This window comes from Vicia villosa, unplaced genomic scaffold (assembly GCF_029867415.1).
Source record: "Vicia villosa cultivar HV-30 ecotype Madison, WI unplaced genomic scaffold, Vvil1.0 ctg.000920F_1_1, whole genome shotgun sequence".
Lineage (NCBI taxonomy): Eukaryota > Viridiplantae > Streptophyta > Magnoliopsida > Fabales > Fabaceae > Vicia > Vicia villosa.
This window is the reverse complement of record NW_026705414.1, coordinates 692,898-699,679: the sequence shown is the minus strand read 5'-3', so window position 1 is coordinate 699,679 and position 6,782 is coordinate 692,898.

Here is a 6,782-nt window from a genome sequence, read left to right as displayed (position 1 = left end):
TACAATCCCGGTAGGCTGAAAACCTGAAAGGGCAGCCTAGGCAAAAATTAGGGAATAAAGCATACAACTATGTCCCGCTCAGCTGCCTACTCACCGACAAGGTTCAACACCTCAAAGACACCGATCAGCCCAATCACTTTCTTCCAACAAGTGAGGGATGAGATGCTCGAAGACAGATTGGCAATAGCAGAATTGAAACTTGACTGGATCGTTCTCACATAGCTATTTCTTTTCATAAATACTTTTCAAAACTTTCTGACAATTTCCTACTTCTAGGATTGTTGTCTCCCTATACTAATCCGCCTATCACGGCACCTTTTCAAAAATCAATGCAGCTTATAACTAACATTTTCATTTTTTCTGTTTTGAATACGCGAGCATCCCAATGATATTTTGAATGAACATATGCATTTGAATATGATTGATGTTTACCAGGAAAAACAGGAACAGCATTCCGGACATGTCCCAATTATTTGGACATTATCCTAAACCAGCATCAGAAGGAAGTTTCCCCAATGGAGACACATTCCTCAACAAATCCCTCAAAAAGATTTTTCTTTCGAAAGAAGTCTTATTCCTCAGCAGGGTTGTTCCAGATTACTATCTTCAGAAGGTGTGATCCCCGCACCCGGACTTGGTCAGATAGTGCATCGGAGGATTATGCATCTTCCTCATTCCCATTTGAAAGGGCATCAGAGCTTCCAGTTACCTTTGGTTCCCCAAGCAGTAGTCAAAGATCCTTCAATAGAATATCCTGGTTCTCAAAGAATTTCCCCAGACGAGGGTACTCAAGCGAGACAGAAGATCATCAACAACCACGATGCCTTCACTTCCAAACGACTAAGCTGGGATTTATGTTCCCAATCAGGAGCTTGACACGCTCTAAGCTGCATAAACCATGCATCACATTCATATTCACATTAACAATCATGCATCATACGCATATTCATACACAACATAACTTGCATATTTCTCCTCTAGCTCGAGGATCTCATATCATACATGCATCATAGACATCGCATATTATTAACTTGATTTTTCAGGTAGACAGATGTCTTCAGCAAAGATGTTCTCACTCACATGCAGTGTTCATCCTGAATCTTATTCAGACAAGCAGTCCTTTCAGATACAATCAAACCAAAGATTCACTCTGAAGAACTCTCATTCTCAACTCATTTATCATCTAACATTGCTAGTCTAAGGCGATACCTCAGACGGTTCCAGAACGATCTAGCATTTCAGATCTAAGGCGATACCTCAGACGGTTCCAGAACGATCTAGCATTTCAGATCTAAGGCGATGCCTCAAACGGTTCCAGAACGATCTAGCATTTCAGATCTAAGGCGATACCTCAAACGGTTCCAGAACGATCTAACATTGCAGATCTAAGGCGATACCTCAGACGGTTCCAGAACGATCTAACATTGCAGATCTAAAGTGATACCTCAAACGGTTCCACAATGATCAACTTTCAAATCCTTCATCAAGATATAATCAACGGATTCATTCTGATGAACAAACCATCAACACATTTTCTAGATGGCATCTGAAAGCCCATCTCAGGTAATATTTCAATCTGCCAACAACATTTCGCAGACAACATTCAAATGCAACTTCCAACATCTCTGCTGATCAAGGTAAGTGCAAATTTTCAGGGCATCTATTTATTCAATCATCTTCTACCCTCAGATTTCAGACAATCTCTTCAGGTTTAAGAAGATTGAATAGGGGCAACTGTTATACCCCAAAATTTGCCCACTTCTTTTTTCAGGAAAGTTTCAATATGAAAATTAAGAGTCTCATATAAACATGGATTTTTTTAAAAATATCCTGACATATGAAGAACTTGGTTTTCAGAATTTTTCTTACACAGTAACTTGGCTTACAGTGGAATTTATTCTTACGCAAACGCCAAATACTGTTCTTTACTTCACAAATACTATTTATTTATTTTACAGATAAATAGTACTAACACAGTTCATGCAGGGTTAAATCTTTTTGCAGGCGCAAAAGCAGGAAACTCACACTGTACTGGTAACAATTGTTTTTGTTTTCCCACTAACTTTTGTGCTATATTCCATTATTTTCAAAATCTTTTCAAATCTATCCTTTCAAATTCAAATCTCAACTTTATTCTATCCATCTCTCTTTTCCCAACAATACCTTACACTTTCTTTCAAATCTCACTACCACTCAAATTTCCTTTTGTACGGAATCACATCATTCCCCAACGTCTCTATCATCTTTCCATTCTATAAATACCTCTCATTCTTCCCACAAACCTCACATCAAATTCTAAATCATCTTTCAAATTTCTACTTCATCATCCATTTTCTTTCTTCTTTCCTAGCAAGAATGGCAAAATGGATAGAAACACTGTTTCTTACAGTCATCACCATTGCTACGGTGATCATGACTTTCTTCTGCCTGCATAGTCCTGAGGAGTGTGGACCTGCAATGGTTATGCTCCCAATCATCTACATGTTATTGATCATAGCATGGTTCATCAACCGTCATTTTTAAAGTTTGCCGTGTTTCTTATTTTCTTAAACGTACCGTCTATTCGTCGTACTGTTCAATAGTATGTAATATTTATACTGTCAGTATTAAATGTTGTACTATTTGTCATAATATTGCTTAATTACTAAGATAATATTTTGTGTGTTTCTGCCAGTCAAATATTTCTATTTCTGTGCATTTAACAATTTTCAGGTTATTATCGGTAATTTTACCCGCATACTGTAAATATCTGTTATTATGTTTCTGTTTTCTAACAAGTCATGTAAATAAATTTTTCATGCTTCACATATAACAAAAACAAAAATAACAACAAAAAAAGAAAATTAACTTTGACAGTTGATTTTTTTTCACTTTAACTGCTGCTTCAGTACACGAACAGTCGGTTGACAGACAAACTGCAGACGGTACAATTCACAGTGATTTGTACAATCAATCAAATCAATCATTCACAATTCAAATTTCCAAGATTTTTGTGTTAGAAGTCTTCTGAATATCACATGATTAGCAGAAACTCAACACTGCACAAAAATCAGGTACGCTTAACTGTCTCCTACACAAACAGTCCCTAATCAGGGTTTTTCTTGTTTTTACAGGAGCAACAAGTTTTTGAGAGCTCAAATGGATTTCATACACATCCATATATCTCAAAGTACCATCATACAAATTTTCAAACTTCAATTCACTCAGACGCACCGTCAGCAGCTCAAACAGTCAACAGACGACCCGTTTGACCAAAAAAGTCAACTGACAGTCAAAAATGAAATTTTTTGTCAAAGTCCATATTTTGTCAAAGGATTCAACATTTGATCATTGGATGATCACAATTCATCAAGGAAAGATCAAAAATCAACAAAACCCTAAGATTCAAAATTAGGGTTTTTGCCTGAAAAGTCAACTCAACTTTGACTGATCATAACTCTCTCATCCTTCATCCAAAAAATTCAAACCAAAGCTTGTTTTGAAGGAAATTCAATTATCTTTCAAATGCCATTGATCCCATGGTCATTGGATTCACCATTTGAAAAATATGACCAAAGACATTACAGGTCATTTTCAAAGTCAACAAAAAGACACTTTTTTCAAAAGGACACACAAGGAGCTTCAAAAATCATTTTGACATGAGACCAAAGACATTGGTTAGAGGACTCTTTGAGGTTTCTAAAAAGTGCAAGATCTCCTTCATATGACAAAAATTGAAGGATTTACACCTTGTTGAAGTTGGCTAAATTTTGGAAAATGCATGAAACCAACATTGTTCAAAATGGTATTTTTTCCAAATGGGGCCAAGTTTTCAGCATTCAAACATCATTTCCATGATGATATGGGCCTCCCACGACCAAGGCTAAGCCCATAACATTTTTCATCCATTTTTGCTTGATTTTTTTTCTTATTTTAAGATTAAATAAAAAGTAAAAGTGGAAGGATAATGGATAGCTTGCAAATCAAGCATGACTCATCAAAGACTCATTCAAACTCTGTCCCAAAGCAAAGTGCAGCAGAGGGAGAGAAGAAAATCAAGGCATAGTAGCTTAAATGCCAAGCCACCATTGTTGAAAAAGTCAAGATTCCAAAGATACTCATCAATGCTTTTGGCTTAAGTTCTAAGCACTCTAATGCTTATAAATAAGCTATCTCACTTCAGTAACAAAAGGGGACACGAATTAAGAACCATTCTATGCTTGTAAACACACTTGTATCAAGTTGAAATTTTGAAGGAAATTTAAAATTCGAATTTTAAATTCCAGCTTGTTTTAACATAAACTAAATATTCAAACACGTTCCTTGAACTTCACTGAACCTGTCCAGATCATTTGCAAGCTCTGAAACTCCTTGAATCGAACGCTACAGGTCTCGATTCATCCAAACTAAAACTGACTCGTGTCTCATAACCTAAGCATATCTAGCACGATGTAGACATATATTTGCACTTGGTGTGGTGTGTAGATCATTTCTGGAGCTTTAATTGAGTTTTAGATGCTTACACACGAAGATACCATTTTAGGGTTCTTAAGCTAAAATTTGGGATCCTCTGATTTAGGCAAAATTAGGAGAAACCAATGACATATTTGAACTCAGGGGACGATTTTAAGCTTAACCATGGTCTCCTAAGTAATTTATATTGCTTGTATGAAATTTTGACATGTGCAGGTCTTGTAGCTACGGACGAAAACCGTCACTAAAGGCTTTACCTACAGTTGCAGAGCCTATAGCAACGGAGAGAGGAAGAAGATGAAGGCGTGGCAGGCTCTGATTGGCCAGAATGCGCGCGCCAGCTTTTATTCAAATTCTTGGATCCTGTGTTGCGCTGTCTATGCTTTTGTCATGCTCCTCAAAGTCTGAGCCCTCTGATTCACTTCCAATCAGATCCAACGCGCCAGATCACTCTTCCACACCATGCTCCCTCACTGATTACCACACAGGATTAGTATCCTCTTATTTTCTATTTTATTTTCTATTTTATTTTAATTTCTTTGTTAAATTAATTAAAAATAGTTTTAAAAATCCAAAAAATACACAAAAAATATTTTTAGACTTCTAAAATAATATATTATTTTCTGAAATAAAAATATTTTATTTTCTTCAAAATTTTAATATTTTTGCATAATTAATTAGTATATATGTATATATTTGCTTTTTAATTATTCTAACCAATCAAAAAATCATCAAAAAAATTGTTCTTTATGTTAAATATTGTTTATATATTATAAACTAATTTTGTACATATTTTGAATAATTTTATCTTTGAGTTTTAATTATTTGTATAATTATTTGCATAATTATGTTTTAATTAACTTAAATCAATTTCAAATCAATTTCCAAAAATTCCAAAAAAATTAGTTTTTGTTTTAAAATTAATTAACAAATATTTTTGTACATATTTTAAACTTAATTTCTAGGTTTAAATCCATTTTCATCTTTTTCTTCATTTTAATTTAATTAATCATGCATTAATTATAATTAAAATAAATCATAAAAAATCCAAAAACATGCCTTTTATTTTTCTTGCAATTTAAATTCCTAGATAAATGTATAGGATGTCAAATTCATGTAAATAGGCTAGTTTACATTTCCCGCACAATCGATGTAATAGCGTAGATTTACTTTCCGCACTTTACATTTCCGCACTTTAATTTCCAGCACATATAAACTGCGTGCATGTCAAAGATAAAACTGAACCGTTAGATCACTAACTTCAAAGATAAATATCTGAATTCAATCACAATCACATTTGCACCTCCTAGGGTAACCCCTTTTCACTCTCTTCAAAATCAAAGTCACATTTCTACTGTTTCGAGTACAAAATCGAACCTTTTGTTTATATCCGACGAATGGATAGATTTTTAAAGGGAACAAGGATAAAGACCTCCTAACTCAGGGTAGACCTCCTAGTTTGCTTGCTCAAAATCAAAACAAACAAAATTCTCATATACTGTTGTTTTTTCAAAATAAACTTTCCAAAAGACAATATTTTGTATACATCCAGACACGGATCATTACAAAATTAACGTTCTTTTCAAAACATCTGTCGAAAGATAAACAAGCATTTGTATATATCCGCACAAGGATCATTACAAATTCTATTTGCAAAGGTATTTCAAAAACACAGGTAAAGCATTCCGAATTAATTGAAAAGTAAAGCAAATGAGCTAAGCAAACTAAAGAGCCCATGGATAACCATGGATACAAAGGGTGCTAACACCTTCCCTTTGTATAACCTACCCCCTTACCCAGAATCTCTCAAAGGTCTTTTTTCTGTTTCTTTTATAAACCTTTCCTTCATTGGATAAAATAAAAGGTCGGTGGCGACTCTGTAAACTTTTTCAAAAGTGACGCGAAAGCGTCCGATCGACAAAAAAGGAGTCAGTTCACGTATCCCACCCACGGAGGGGTATGGCCCGAAAGGACGGTCCACAATGTGCCCTGAAATCTAAGAAACTAACTTCTCGATTTATTGGTCCGTATCAGATTTTGGAGAAAGTTGGAAGTGTTGCGTATAGGGTGGCATTACCGCCTAACTTGTCGAACTTACATGATGTGTTCCATGTATCGCAATTGCGAAAATATATTTCTGATCCATCTCATACGATACCGATAGATGATGTGCAAGTGCGAGATAATCTTACGGTCGAAACTTTACCAGTAAGGATCGAAAACTAGGAAATCAAGACGTTGAGAGGCAAAGAGATCCCTCTTGTGAAGGTAGTATGGGGGGAGCTACCGGAGAAAGCATGACGTGGGAGTTAGAGAGTAAGATGCGAGAG